Source organism: Rattus norvegicus, chromosome 7 (assembly GCF_021556685.1).
Source record: "Rattus norvegicus strain SHRSP/BbbUtx chromosome 7, alternate assembly SHRSP_T2T, whole genome shotgun sequence".
Lineage (NCBI taxonomy): Eukaryota > Metazoa > Chordata > Mammalia > Rodentia > Muridae > Rattus > Rattus norvegicus.
The window spans coordinates 132842961-132859592 of NC_141540.1; the positions used below are offsets into that span (position 1 = coordinate 132842961).

Sequence of the window (16632 nt, forward strand, 5' to 3'; positions counted from 1 at the left end):
TGAATTGCTTCAGTTCAGGCAGGTTAATTTGCCAAGAGTTCCTGGTATATAGCACCACGAGGAAAGAACCTGTATGCAAGAGGCTATAGGCTTGGTCTCCTTTAAAGAAACCTAATCCAGTCATGAGCAAGAGAAATCACAATGTCAATGAGGCAGACACTAATCCTGTCTCTGCACTATAGGAACGGAGGCTGAGACAGTAGGCAAGGACTCTGCTTCAGGAGTAGGTGGGAGAGGATGATGAAGTAAACCGGGGATAGCAATTAGGGCTCACATCCTAAAACTCAGGGAAAGGTTGCAAAGGTCTAGAAAGGTCTAGCTGCTCTCAAATCTGCATAGGCCTCTCTTCAACAAATATTATTATCTTAGCTTTTGGTCCTTTCCACACTGAGCATGATTGCCCAAGGAACGAACTCTCAGATGAAGATGCCTGAGAGGAGTATTTCCCGGAGAAAGTGCCTTCCGTGAGTCTATGGTTTTTTTTTTTTTTGGCCCTTGTGAGAACCATTTAAAGACCCCTACCTATTGTATCTGAACTTTCCCTCAAGTACAGATCACATTTCCCTGTTTCATTAGAATCTTTTGTGTTCGTTTGTTTTAGGTTGGTGAGGAGGTGGTACAGAGAAATTAAATCCAGTTATTTAAAATATACCCTGGGTATGGTGATGCCCCATTCTGTGTTCTGTTCTGTGTTTGCTGCCAATGAATGCTAATAGCAGACGGATAACTTTTTCACCCCTGTTCACCCACACTTGGCGCTTCCTTTCCCAAGGCAGCTGAAATCAGCTGAACACTGATATTAGTTACTTAAGTCTCTTCTAACTAGTACAATACCACAATAAATGATAATTTTCTCCTTTGAAGCAACAAAATGTTTTGAAACGTTCACGATTTATTCTCACAAGGTTCCGCAACATCAACAGTCTAAGTTGTAATGCCCAGCCACAGTTAAGGAGGGAGCAGGGCTGTCCTCTCTAAAACCCTGAGATGCTGCCCTTCCTTGTTTCCTCCTCCAGCAGTGGCTGCCCCCCGCCCTGGCAGATGGCTGTACGCTGCAGTCTTCATGGCCAGTGCCTCCAACATCTCCTGCTGCGTCTTCACGCCACCATCTGTTCAACGCCATTCAATCCTCTCTGCCTCCTTCTTACCGGAATCCATGTGACTGCATTTCGGACACTCCGGCCGGATAATCCATGGTAATCTTCCATCTCAAGAGCCTTAAATTAATCACACCTGTGTAGACTGTGTATTAGAAGGCAGCAGTCACGGCTTCCGGGGATTCAGAGGCCTCTGATCTTCAGCCTGCTGTAATCTCCTGGCCACACTTGATCTTCCTGGATGTAGTTCATCTGTTTGAACTCGAGGACAGATTCATTCTTTCTCTCTCTCTCTCTCTCTCTCTCTCTCTCTCTCTCTCTCTCTGTCTCTCTCTCTGTCTCTCTCTCTGTCTCTCTGTCTCTCTCTCTCCCTCTCTTTCTCTCTTTCCCTCTCTGTCTGTCTCTCTCTCTCTCTTTCTCTCTCTCTCTGTTGGATGTCTATTCTGGGCTTTTCTGTCATCCTATGGAATTCTATTGATGGTGCCTTTTGATGCTGTCACTGTTGATATTGGTTGAGGTCCAGTCATACTCTTTGCAACACCTCAGGCTCTGTCTTGAAGACTGAAAGCTTCAATGGAACCCTCACTCTCACCATTGTCTGTGAGTAGATGTCTCCTCAATCCCTGCCTGCTATTGCCTGTTCTCCCATTCCCAGGACTCCTTTCTTTCTTCTACAGTATGTATGCTTTTGGTCTATAAGCAAGGTGCTCCAACAACAGATGTCCTTTTTCACAGGAAGATGACTCTCCATATTTTTAAGAGTTATGAGGGCAAATATGAAAGGAGCAGATGTTGGCTTTAGTCAAAATTTTAAAGAATTCACAATAATGTGAAATATCTATAGGATATCTTTCCGACAAGAAGGAATAAAATTCTCAAGCAAAACATAAATAGTAAGCATTTGTGAAATATTTAATATTTAAATTATCTTAGAGCCAAGAAGAAAAACAGGGTACTTGCCTACTGTGCACTTTTGGTCTCTAGTACTACATAACAAACAACAGCAGAGACCCAAACTAGTCCACATCAAAAGCCCAAACCAGACATTATAAAATATTTGAACAAATAATAATGAACATTAAAACACACATCTCTGCCTCCTGCTTATTGCTCCAGATGTGAGCCCTCAGCTGCTGTTCTAGCCCTGGCCTCCTGCTACCTCTGCTCCCCCATCATGGACTGTAACCCTTGGAAACCATAGCCCCTAAATCAAGTTTCTTTTAAGTGTATAAAAAGACATGTTATACTTAACAGAAATACTAAAGCAGTAGTTAGGAGCTAGAGTAATGTCACAGAGCATAAGAACACTTGTTGCTCATCCAGAGGACAGACCCTGGTTCAGTTCTCAGCACTTAGGTCAGGCAGCTTGCAACTACCTGTAGCTATAGGTCCACAGGCTACAGACACCTTTCTCTGGCTGCCACAGGGAGCTCTACCCATGGGTGCACATACTCACACAGAGATGTAAACACACACACACACACACACACACACACATGCACACACACATATACACACGCACGCGCACACACACATACACACGCACGCACACACACACATATACTCGCACTCACAGACACATGCAGGCATGCATTCACAAAAGCGTATGTGCATGCACACATGCATGTACATACACATAATTAAAAATAACAAAAAATACTTCATTCATTTAGGGAAATATTTTTTCGAAAGAAAACTAAAGTCTCAGTGGTGTATTCTATTTCAAGAGGACACAATAAAAGACATTAAAGCAAAACTAAGCAAAAGAAAGTAAATAATTGATGAAATTGAACATCAGTAACATAGAAACAAAGTATATATTGCAGAAAGATAACAAGTTCAAATTCATATATGGAATGATAAACATTTCTAAACACCGTGGGAAATGAGGGGAAACTGACTGAAGATCATCAAGATTCCAGTGGAAACTGGATTATGAATTTGAACCATGTGGGAAGCAACACTAGATATGTGGGTAAATGACCCTCAAAAAGATATTGAAACAGCATTCCTAACGCCCAGCCTTAAGAATGACTAGTGTATAACACATCCCTCAAAGGCATAGGAAACTGAAGTTCACGATGATTCCTTTATCATCCATGCTCCACCCTGTGGGTCCTAACCCCTTTGGGGATGTCACATATCACATATCCTGCATAGCAGATATTTACATTACAACTCGTAACAGCAGCAAAATTACAGTTATGAAGTAGCAATGAAAAAATTTTATGGTTGAGGTAGTCACCACTACATGAAAAACTGTATTAAACTGTGGCAGCATTAGGAAGGTTGAGAACCACTGCTCTAGAGGCAACAAAATCTGTGGCTTGAATGTGCTCCCCAAGTTCACAGCATTGGAATCCCAGTCTCTAGTGCACACAGGGTCATTAAAAACCATTAAAGGCAATCATGTGTGGGGACAGCCCCAGGAGTAGATTGATACCAGGTTAGTCATTGCTGGGGTGATGTGATGCTTGCTTAAATTTGATTGTCAACTCCATAAGGTTTAGAATTGCTATGGAAACAAATCTCAAGGCCCATCTGGGAGCTTATCTAGACTTGGTTAATTGGGATAGGAAGACCGTTCTAAATATAGGTGATGACATTCTATGGACTGTGTCTGAACAAATAAGCAGAAAATAACCAGAGTCCTTTACCTTTGCACTATGGTACAATGTGACCAGGTACCTTAAGACTTACCTGCCCTATGACTTCCTCACCATTGTCGATCGCACCCCCAAACTGCAAACCAAAATAAGCTTTCATCCTTTAGATGCTCTTGTCAGGTATTGTATGAATCAGTGGTAGAAGATGATCGACTATGCAAGTAGACTCTGTCGAAGGTCAGTTGGTCCAACATTCTCCTTCCTGCTGGTTTTGTGCCGTCCATCTTGCTATGATGGTGACACATAAAGCTTTCCCCGGACACGAGGTTTGGGCTTTACAGCACCCATAACTGCTCTTTATAAACCACTCACTTGGAGGTACTCTGCTAGCAGCACAATGTTGAACAGGGACAAATGGCCTAATGTTTAGCTCTACGTCTACCACAGGTGGCAGAAGTATCCATTATTTTGAAGAGCTACTCTGAAAACAGGATGTGCAATGGCTAAATGGCAGTTAAATTGAGAGAGAGAGAGAGAGAGAGAGAGAGAGAGAGAGAGAGAGAGAGAGAGAGAGAGTATATTAATTGTAGCTGAGAGTAAGTGTTGGTTAATAGCGTCTGACCCCCAACTCTTGGGGAACAAAAGAGAATAAAGCCATAACTTGACACTTAGTTACCCATATGCCCTTCCCCATGAGATCTATGAGGTAAAAGACATTTGAGGACATACAGGCTTCGACTAGAGAGTAACAGGTCTTTGGTTGCATTACTCATTGATTTCTATTATAAATATGAGACAATAGTAAAAAAATAATAGATTATTATTAATAATAAAAATACTCTAGCAATAAAAGCAGGTGGCATTTCTGAAAGTTTGCCTTTTGTGGAAATATGGATCACTGCCGAAACAAAAGGAATTCTGCCCTTACACTTAATCTCTGGAAAACTGTGGCCCTGGGTAAAAAGCACATTGATCGAAATTCCAATATTCAGTATTAGAAAACCATTTGACGGTGTTGTCTCCCAGCATAACATACTCACAGAGAGTGTGCATGTGCGGATGTGTTTGTTCCTGGGTATGGGCTGTGTGCTTCCCGCTGCGTGAAGCTCCTTGTCTGAGTTCCCAATTGCCTCTGGAAAGCTAGGTCAGTGGGCTGATGAGATTTGAGATGCTGCCGACTGGGAGACGCTGCAGGCTGTGTTTAGCAGAATTCTTCAAAGCAGCGGGCTGAACGTCTATTGCCATCCTGATGTGTTGAGTGCAGCCTTGAATTTTGATGGGGGGGGGACACCTTTCTCCACTCTCCTCTTTGTCACACCAGGCTACGCTGAGAATTACTCCCTTGGGAAGCTTCAGAGTGAGGAAATGGTGGGTGGAACGGAGGAGAGAGGAGCAGAGTACACTCTGGGGAAAGCCGAACGCTGTTGTGGTTTCCTTAACTCTCACTGAGTCCCTGAGGTTCAATAAATGGTCGGAGGAGATGGGAATGTTTGAAGGATGAGGGACAGTGTATTATTTAAAAAAGAAAAAGGAAAGGAAAGGCTTGGAGTGGGGTTTAGTGGTTGTAGAGCCAAGAGCCGTTAAGCAAGGACATCTCCAGGGAGTGGAAGGCAGAACTCTGTGACTGCTTAGGAACTCGGATCTGTCCATGGAGAAAGCAGAACTGCCCTTCGCTACTTGGCAAGATGTCTGGCTATCCACCTTGTTGCAGGGTGAGGCCATCCAGATTGGGTTCCAACAACACCTGCCTTGCACCAGTGAGGAAAATAGCCTAGAAAGGGAACTCGTTCATTTGGCTATTCATAGACTTTCTTCATGTCTCAATCTGAGACTCACTAGCTGTGATCCCAACCTTGCGAAGCACGCCCCACGCTTAGATACCGGTTGCGTCCTGATTAATCTCTAACGTGAGTGGACGGATGCTTTCAGGTGCTTCATAAATATGGGGAAATGAATATACCAGTGTAATTGTTTTGAAAACCATCAATAAGAAGATGATTCAGGGAGGAGGACGGGAGGGAGCTGGACAGGACCTATACCAGATAAATTTATGGGGTAGAAAAAAAATTCATGATTGTTTAGTATTATGATCTGGGCTTTATTTGTATCTAGATGCTCATGGGTGTGAGTATCTCGTCCCGTTGCCCATTGATTAGGATTACACTTGAGCTCAGAATTGTAGCAGCACAGATCCCAGAGTATGGGAAATTGGTTTGGAAAAAAAAAAAGCGAACTGCAGTACAGCAGGTGTTGCCAGTGTTTCTGTGTAAATAGAAACATAGGTATGCTACCAACAGATGCCCAGATTTCGCTCTCTGAGGAGAGCCATTACAAAACCTGGGGAAAGTATCTTATTTGGAAATGGATAAGCTGGATGAGACAGAAATAATCGGAATGCGATTAATCATTCTTTGTGTGTATGCACACACATGTTTATTAGGAAATATACAGCCAGCACTGTATGCTTGGAAAGAAATAACCTCCATGAAAGCCAGTTTATTTTATCTCACGCATAACCATTTATCTACAATACTAATACTTGTTCAGGGAAGAATGAGGGACTATGAAAAGGGCATGGTGGAACTTTGAGCATTCTGTTCACTGACTGTTTCAATGCTCATGTAACCGTGAATATTCAGTGTGTTTTTCTCTCTTTTTCATTCTAAACTTTCTCTCCTACCAGAGGAGAGTGTTTGGAAGGCAGCACAAAGCCAAGGTAGTTTAGATACTAATGAGAGATACTGATATTGAAGACACATTCCCTGCTACACTGTGTGCTAATTTTGTCCTGCCCGGGCTCCGGTTCCAAGTTCTGCATCTCATTGCTTCTGAGTTCTGTTACAGCTCACACAGAGTATGGACAGCACAGGACAAGCACACCATAATCCAGGAATTCGGTGCAGTTCAGTGGGAAAACTGGAGTGTGTACTAGGGACCAGGATACAAAAATAACAGGCAGGTTATATCAGGGGTGAAGGGTGGAGGGGGAACAAATCAGGAGATGCTGACACTTTGTAGCAATTGCAAGAAGGTCCCTGCCACACAGACCGTATCAGATGTTCCTTGTAAATTACCCCCTCCCTCTTTCCTCTTCAGTAAAGGCTGAGTCTTCCAGTGCTGTGAGGAGAATATGGCAAGATGGCTCTGAGAGCATTAAAAGTCTGAGCACTGACAGTCTGCACTTAGCTTTAGATAGCATCAGGCTTCTCTTTGGTCCAGGGGGCTAGGCTTTCAACAACCCATGCACATAAATTCTCTCATATTCAGCATGCGTTAAGACGCCTAAGTTACCGAGGTGGAGATAAATTAGGCTGTTTGGAGGAAGTGGGTATCTGCTTTCCTCATTAGGTCCCGAGAGAACGCATCTTCTACTCCAATTTTATTTACAGTCTCCTTGGTCTTTCACTAAGGGGTCCCCCGGGTATAGCTTTCCGGTTCCACCCGGATAGACAGCAGAGATGACACGCAAGCACCAAGGCATTTTGTCCTCTTAAAATTTAGGCTTGGAATTACCTAGCTGTCTTGTTTTATCTATTTTCCCGGAACTTGAGAGTGTAAGACACTGGTTATCACAGTCAGTATGGTGCCATTGCTTCAAGCACGTGTCACCCATGGAAATACCCATGGCAAATGCCTGTTCGCTTCATTCTGAACGTTTATTTTTTTCTTTTACAGCAATTTCCCCATTTTAAATAAAAGGACCCTATATAGGCAAAATTCAGCTAAATGGAATAAAAGGTTTCCGCAATTTTTGCTGTAAGGAAATCTTTCATGACATATGTGGCCAATGGTAGGCAACTGCAAAGGAACATAATCTCCATTCCTGATTTCTCTGTGATATCTCTCCACTTAATTGTGCATCCTGATGTTTTCTTATTTACCTCAGCTGGTGTCTCTGGTTAAATCTCCAGGAGCAGAGAGTCTCTTTTGGAAAGTTCTAGGGATCTGGCTTTGTCAGATCCTCCCTCCCTCTTGGAACCTTTAATGGCAGATCCTCGAGGTAGTTTCCCTCCTCAAAGGCCCTCTGACCCAGAAGCAGAAGGGTTTCAAACCGCGGGCTACAAGGACTCTTCGCTGGTGGGCTCAGAAGCTAAGAGAGTCAGTTCACAGAAACCCTAGAGTTGAGAATGACATCTCCTCTGTCCAATCAAAGTTGCAAGTTTCCCTCCGGTCCCCGCCTCCCTCTCCCCGCGGCCCCAATAACTGCACTCTGAGGCCCCGGCTTCTGCTGTCAAGTAGCTAGGGTGGGCTCCGCCTAGGCGAGGAGTGGCGCTGGTGGGAGATGCGCTCCCAGCTGTTTGCGGCGGGAGCGGGAAAGCTGTAGGGCCCAGGCAGCGAGGCGGCGACAGGAGTGGAGAACAGGTAGGAGGCAGGCTCGCCCTTCTGCAGAGCGCAGAGAAGGCATGCTTCCCAGAGGCCACCCAGCCCCTACCCCGCCCTGGTTACCCCGGCTCCCAGGGTCGCTGTAGCTGTCACCGGGACACCTATGACACCAATCAGAAGATGGCATGGAGGGGGTGGTGGTGGTCTGGATGCAGGAGCCGGGGTGATGCACCGGGAAGGGTTGCTGAGAGGGGCCCCAAGGGGCAATGCGTCTGGGCAACTTTCCTCATAGACGCTGCGGCTGTCTGCGGGGACAGGCCTGGGGTTTGCCCTGTGGATGAGGCTGGGATCTGGGGGCACAGACGTGCCAAGCTGCAGGAGCCGCAGGTCCTGTGTGCTCCTCAACTGCTCGGCACGCCGGGCGCCGCCTGCTTCCCTCCCCCGCACCCGCCGGGTACCCTCCAGCGCAGCGCTGGCTGAGGGTGCTTGCCATGGGGAAAGCAGGGATTTGCGTGCGCTTCCCCTAGCTAAAAACCAGCTCCCTTAGGGCTTGGTGGCTGGGGAGAATCTCGGCAGGCATTTTCTGATGAATCTAGTCTGAGGAAAAGCCAGGGTACCTCCTCCACAAGGTGCTGCGGACTGGGCAGGGCAGAAAGGCAGCTTCCCGCTGGCCTCGCTGTTTCCTACTGGGAACTACCGCTTCATCTAGTCAAGTGACTGTGTCAGGATGGGCTCCAAAGCATCCTCCCTGGGTGACCGCATTTGGGCACTGGGTGTTGGCCCAGTGCCGGTTCCTGCTGGAATCGGATTGCTGCTGGTAGCAATAGGGAAAAGAATTGCAGGGAAATCAGACACCCTGCTGGGAAAATTCCTGAAAAAAGCAAGAAGTGAGAGGTGGTGAGAGGTGTAGCCCTTTCTGGCTGTCCTTTTTCCCCCATGCCAAATCCAGCATCGGCATCTGTATGTGTGCCTGTGTGTGCACATCTCCAAGGTGGAGGAACTATATATAGCTTCTGCGCAGCCAGCCGGTTTCTTTGCTGCTGAGCAGACTGCCTTGGCCTTCCCAAGCAATCTGCAAGCACTGGGTGGGAGGGGTGAAATAGAATCAAATTCTTCATTAGGGGCAAAGCCAGGGCTGAAAAACTCAGAGTAACAACACCCCCCCCACACACACACTTGGAATAACGTTTCTGTAGCGTGCAGAAAGGGATGTATTCCAAGATTATTTTGAATGCATTCCTGGGTCTTATCCCGCGTTTTTTCGGATTCACGGTGCATATCGACCATTGCAGCTTGAAGTATAACAGGCATCAGGCTAATAGATGTCGTATCTACGATATTTTATTAAGTCATTGGTGCACAATATTGTGCACACGCTTGAGTATCTTGGTTATTTGGAAAGAAATGCATCTGTGTGGTAACTTGTAGCTAGCTACTCTCTGGGGTCTGGAAAGGGTCTGCCCACTCTTCAGGATGCAGGACTGTGGAAGTGGTATGGCCATCTAAGACAGTTTTGATGCAATTCCTTGGCCATACGTCTCTTGTGACTTATACAAATTTGTGCTAACGCGATAGTTCAGATTTATTTGTATTGCATGGACTTTCTTTTTATAAATACCTGTATATTTATTTTTTTTGCCAACGTCCGTTGTCATAAATTGCAAAAATTGAGATTCAGAAGGAACAAATGGTGAACTTAAAAATCTGTCACAACTCTCAACTCTACTATTACTAAAGCCTACTGTGTACTGCTCTTCAACTCTCATACTCAGCAGTTTTCCATAATCATTAGTCCCTGTAATAAATTTAAATGGTGTTGGTATCAGCAATAATATGTGTTTTTTTTTACATGTTTCACAATTAATTTCTGAACTCCTAGATCATCTAAATTATCAGAGGGACCGGTGTTGAATTTGTCAGCTGGACTGCCTGATTATCTGATTTGGGGAGGGTTCCATTCTCTTAGAGTTTTAGTCTCATGGTAATCCCAGGAAAGAAGAACTGAGTTACCGCCTAGGTTTGTCAGGAAGCCTTTCTTAAAAATCTGAGCATGTGGGAGTGGGAACACAGTAGGCTATGAATAAGCAGGGATACCACTGATTATAACACAGGATCCACATTTATCAATTACGTGCTGTTTTTAGAGCCACAGTTTGGATCTCCTTGGAAGACAATATATGTGGAAACCTCATCCACCACACTTAGTCTTAAGCTGGTTAACCTTATGCATGCACCTGCTTTATTATCTAGCTGGACCAAGAAATGCTTTTCGGAAAAGACAGTTTTACTAATTCTTCCAACTTGAGAAAATTAGAATCACCTAGAAAGAGGGAACCCCAGTTGAAAAATCACCACCCTGCACTCTGTCCTGTTTACCGGGTATTTTCTGACTTTCTAATTGATGCCCACTGCGGGCAGCACCATCCCCACTCAGCGGCACCCAGGCTATAAAAGGAAAGTAGCTGAGCTAGGCAGAGAAAGGAAGGCAGTGGTCTTTGCTTTGGTCAGTATGTTATCCCAGTACCAACCACCCACCCCCAACAAACAAACAAAAAATAACAACAAAACAAACAAAAACAACCAGTCAAACAAACCAGGGCATGATGACCTATGCTGTTTATAATTACCACACTGAAAGTTCCAAGAAGGCTCAAAGACAAATGCTGAAAACCTATCATGGTGGCAAATCCTTCACATCAGTGTTGCCAAGGATTTGAGACTCATGTATTTGTCATTAGAGAGCAGAATGGAGGGCTACTTTTGGAAACACCGTCTCCATTATCCTGCCCATGATGACTCACCGCTAATGTGAGGGTGTTTCCGTATCCTTGCCCCAAAATGACTCAGTTGTCTAACACAGGTGGTTTATACCTCATGTTCTTTCTTGGGCTCCACACAGCCAACCAGAGAGTTAGGTACAAGATAGATTAGATTTCTACAAGTAGGAGACAAATATGGTGTCACCACGGGTCCTTGGGACACTCTCCAAGTTTGTTGTCTCCTTCCTCAGATCTCTCTCATCTCTAGTCCCCACCATAACAGTCACAGTGAATTGGCTGCATTTTCCGTGGTACATGTATTAGACACCCCCTCCACCCCATCAACATGTTCTCTTCTCTGCCGTAAACAACCCCTCTACTTCCTACGTACTTGTCTATTCCCTTGATGTCTTCAGTCAAGTGCTACCATTTCTACACACAAAATGAATCACATCCCAGATTCTATGCTCTCTGAGTCAATGGGAAGCTCTCTGCTTGACCGGAGCAGTGTTTGCTCTCTGCTTATTCCCAGAGTGTCTGTTGGTCTTCCCCTCTGCCAGCCATTCTCCATGTTTTTCCTCCTCTTCCCCCAGATTTCAGTTGTAGATGCCACAGTCATCTGTTGTCAGGTTTCCTTACTTTGCTAAGCTTCCTTTCTCGCTCTCCTTCCTACTTTGGCTCTCTTTCCCAAGCTCTCAAATGACAAGTTTTCCTCTGCAGTTCCATTTCTATTAAGTTTCTGATAGCCATGGATCATTGTCCTGGTTAAGGCTGTTGGGGACAGAGGGGCTTTACTATGCAGACAAATGAATATGTAGATCATACCCTTGGGGTCTACAACAACACTGCAGAAGCCTTCCTGGTTTATCCTGAGACCATGTGACTCATTCCAGACAGGACGTGGGCCACCATAATTATTTATTCATCGATAACAGTATTATTTGTAATTATAATATAAGTATAGAACATCACTGTTTGCCTATCCCCATTGATTGGCATCAGCCCTAATCTGGCCTTTAGTAATGGATGCCATAACTTTCCATATGATTTTGTTTGTGATTAATACGTTGTAAGTCTTCCTTTCATCTAGAAGTATCCACCATCTTTTCAGTAGTTTATCCATTCTTACTCTAAATTCTAATGTGTGTTTACTGTTATTCACCATAGCAAATTCCCCTGTTGCTGTTTATCCAGTTTGGTGCAGTGGGCAATCAAACCATGTCTGCCAACACAGAAACTTTAGTACACGATGCCACAGACTGCTTGAGTGTGATGTATGTTTGATTCTTGCTATTGTGTCTCCCTTACTTCGAAACTTTGTGTTGGTAGCAAGGCATATTTGGGTTCAACTTCTAAGAAGGACTGAGTTGTGTAACACCGGCCATGTAACTGAAGGATGACCCAATGCTCACTATGGCCGAATGAAAGCCTATTGTGTAAAATTATATTCAAAAGTATATAAATACGTAGTTATGTTCTTAAACTTAAGGTAAAATTGGAAACCAATTTAAAAGAAAATACAGAATCACGAACTTTCTTTCCTTCTTCCTTTCTTCCTTCCTTCCTTCCTTCCTTTCTTTCTTTCTTTCTTTCTTTCTTTCTTTCTTTCTTTCTTTCTTCCTTTCTTCCTTTCATCTTTCTTTTGACAGATTATTTGGTTAGACTGGCATTCACTATAGCTCATGTGCTTACCATGTAGAGAAGGCTGACCTTGAACTCACAGAGATCTGTCTGCCTGTCTCTCCAGTGTTAGGATTCAAGGCATATGACACCAGGCTGTTTTTCTTATGACTGTTGATGTATATAGACATTTTCTTTTTTTTTCATTTTTTTTATTAACTTGAGTATTTCTTATTTATATTTCGAATGTTATTCCCTTTCCCGGTTTCCGGGCCAACATCCCCCTAACCCCTCCACCCTTCTCTATGGGTGTTCCCCTCCCCATCCTCCCCCCATTACCGCCCTTCCCTCAACAATCACGTTCACTGGGGGTTCAGTCTTAGCACGACCAAGGGCTTCCCCTTCCACTGGTGCTCTTACTAGGCTATTCATTGCCACCTATGAGGTTGGAGCCCAGGGTCAGTCCATGTATAGTCTTTGGGTAGTGGCTTAGTCCCTGGAAGCTCTGGTTGGTTTGGATTGTTGTTCATATCGGGTCTCGAGCCCCTTCAAGCTCTTCCAGTCCTTTCTCTGATTCCTTCAACGGGAGTCCCGTTTTCACTTCAGTGGTTTGCTACTGGCATTCGCCTCTGTATTTGCTGGATTCTGGCTGTGTCTTTCAGAACATTTTCAATCTCTACCCTTGACTCTTAAGTACAGGGACAGTGAATATTGACTTTTGAGCTCCACTCTACCTTCCTGTCAGACACTGGGTATTTATCCACTTCACAGATCATTCTTATTAAGGACATATGCATGGCTTTCTAAGTGTATACTTGTCATTGCTGTGCTTCTAGATTTCCTAAGTTAAGGAATTAAGCATGAATATACATGTTTTGCATTTATGGTTATTTCTAAAAATTAAGAGTTGCTAGTGAAAACACGTATTTGTAACCTCTTAGTGGACACTGACAAACAGCTTCCCAACAGTCAGATGTATATTCTGCCTACGGCTATCCCAATTTGGCAATGCATTGGAGTCACGGACACTTAGTATTACGGTTATTAACAGTGACAATTTCATAGTCAAAGTTATGTATAGAGTTCTTCTGAATTATTTACTGTGCTCTGGGGTGAGTTTTATCTGTGTTAATCAATTTATAAAGCTGGATTGACTCAAGGCACTCGTATGTTCCTCATAAAACAGGACATTTGCAAAATTCTTCGTTCCCCAGATTTCTGCTTTTGGATTTATGGGGAGGGTAGGAGAGGGGAACATAAGCAGTGGAGTTTGAAATGCATCTCACTTCATGCCCAGGCTGACTTTGAACTCACCAATAGTCTTAGGTTGGCCCTGAACTTGTGGAGATCCTGTTATGTTAGGATCTCGAGCTGGGATTGAAGATAGGAGCTGCTGTGCCTGGCTGTGTCTTTCTAAAAACATGATTTGTCATCCAGGCATTTATAAGCTTATAGTCCTTTATTGATTGATTCACATTGCTACTTTGTAGCGTGTAAACGCTCAGAGAACTACTTTCTCCCATCTAATAGAACTGAAAAGGTCAGGAATGAACAACACTGGCTTCCTTCATCCACTAAAGCAAGATTGAACCTGTGTGTATCTTATGCCTATCCTCATGTGAAGTGGTTCCTGGGGACACATATAATATCAGTCTATTACCTTCCCATTATTCTTCCTGTGGTTCTTCCGGTAAGTAGATGGCTCCTTAATTCTTTCTGAGCCTCCATTGTCCATTCCAAAAATATCACAGGGCAAAACTTACAAGAGAAGATATTAATGACCAGGTTACTCAGTCAGAGCGGGGCACATTGTTTGCACAATTATCTGAATGACTCAAGCACTAAATCTGTTTCTGCTAGGATTATCCAGATGGTTCCTAATTCAGTGGATAATTGCTCAGCCCTGTGCTTGATGGTGTAGACCTGACCGAGTGTGTCACACCTTTTCCGTACTGTTTTGTTGCTTTTATTCCCCAAATGCTCCTGATTGGTCATTCTAGGCTCCTTATGTCAGTTTACCTGGTCCTTAACCTGTTCTCTTAGGCATATCAAGGACTATGCATAGTTTGATAGCAAACAGGTAACCATGGTATAACTGGTGTAAGTTAATCTTTTTAACACTTCGTTCAATATGTGGTGGTTTGAATGAAAATGTGTTTATAGATGAAGTCAGAGAAATAAGTGAGCTGCCCAAATTCAGATGTTACACAAGAAGGGACTAATAGTCCTCAGACCCAGTGTGCATATGGCTTATGTCAGAGAAGGTCCAATGCCCGTAAGGTAAAGGACACTCGAAAGTTCTGAGCAGTGCAATATTCCTTCATTTCATCAATAAATTTTATCAATAATTATATCTACTTTCTATAGTTTTTTTTTCAGGAGAAACTAAGTTTTCATCCTAAACATGTTAGACTTTTGCATTCATTTAACCACATGCTTAAAATGCACATACAGAAATACACACATGCACACACACATGCACTCACTCACACACACATACACACACACACACACGCATACACATGCACTCACACACACAATTCCGCACCTGTAAATTGTTTCAGAGTGTATTTATTTCTATTTTTGGTGAAAAGTACAATAATCTTTTTCTTACCTTTTTAATTTGATTTATTGAAATAAAATTTGGGAGACATTCCTAGGCAGATACACTCAATACTCAGCTTGTTAGTTTTGCTTGTGATGAAATTCTATACATCTTAAAGATTTATAGGAGTCATATCAAAAAACAAATTTTGGGGGGAAGTGAGAACTAAAAATAGTGAAAAAGAAATTCATTTATCAAATGATGGCGATTAGAGCAGAAATAAATCATGTCTCGAAAGTAAATGTGTCAGGACATAAGAATTATTTTCTACCAAGTTTGCAAATGTATCATCCGTATGATCTCCATTGAGCACTTAACAATAACCCCTTATTGGATATCATGGTGAAAATCATGATCTTAAATGTGTTACACATGGCACCCCAGCACCTTACAGATCCAGTAGGGTGGGCTTCGAACGTGAACCACACTACTGCGTAAGTCAGCAGATGAGAGGTGATCAAGAGCACCTACAAACATGATCATATACATCCGGATGCTACACCTTTGCTGTGTGTATGTTTGATGCGTGTGTGCATGCATGGACACGCCACAACATGCATGTGGACAACCTCAAGCGTCTTCACCTTTTCTGTCTGTTTGAGACAAGGTCTCTGTATCGCTTGGTGCACACCAGTGTGAGCGATGCTCTGGTTTTTAATCCTCCTGTTTGTTCCCTGCCGAATCCTTTCTGTGAATTGTGGTTCGCACAATCTATGGCTGTGACACAAATGCATTGCGCTGGCTCAAGGAATTAAATCATTGTAAATTTGCAAATGTTTTATTCATCGAGAGCTAATAAACAAAAAGGTCTTCCAGTGTGGTGATTTAGACGATGATGTTTCCCAAACATGAATTAGATCTTTACAATGTACCGTTTAAATATTTATTATTACGATTTTGACTCAAACATCAGAATTTTATGCCTTTCTGACCTAATTTTCCTTCCTACTACCACAAAAACATGAGCAGTAATTCTCTCCTAAGGCTTGTAATCTGACCACATTAAATTGTCATGGTAACTGAAATGCAGATCTGTATCTGCAGCTGTCGGGGTGCCTGCTAAGATCTTATAAACAGTGCAATATTTCAGCCTGAACGCTGAGTTGTTTAGTATAACAGATTTTTATCTCGGAAAATGCCAGTGTACAATGTTTTTACATGTCAGATGCAATACATTTTAATTGAAAATATTTTTAAATGACTAATGGGTTGATTCAATTTTGGAATTCGCATGCCATTTTAGGGTTATTATAACTCTGATTACTAGGAAACTACCTGGTTTCTCATTATTTTAAATATTTGGGCTTATATGTAGTTTGAATGGTGAGGAACAGGATACCTGCTTCTAGCAAAACATGTTTAATCTTCTTTGATTGAAAATAGAATTTTCCTCATGCAATATATCCTGAGTCTATTTTCCCTTCCTTTGACTTCTCTCGGTTCATGCCCCACCACCCTCCCCACCTAGATCACTCCCGTTATGTCTCAGATTAGAAAGCAAACACACACATGTGTTATAGTTGTTTATAATGCAATTATATATATAATAAAATAAAATTTAAAAAAATAAAACTTTTAGAAAGACCAGACCCAACATTATGTGACAAAGAAGCTCCCATGAT

General features: G+C 43.1%; 1 protein-coding gene across 5 annotated transcripts in view; it reads left to right on the plus strand.

Moving 5' to 3' along the window:
- The first annotated feature begins 7908 nt into the window (after positions 1-7908).
- Cntn1 (contactin 1) overlaps positions 7909-16632 on the plus strand; it is a 305299-nt gene continuing 296575 nt past the window's right edge. For 3 of the 5 annotated variants that reach the window (NM_001439871.1, NM_001439872.1, NM_001439869.1), the window contains 1 exon segment: positions 7965-8065. The gene's annotated coding sequence lies outside the window, so the exon portion shown is untranslated. 5 annotated transcript variants of the gene reach the window in all.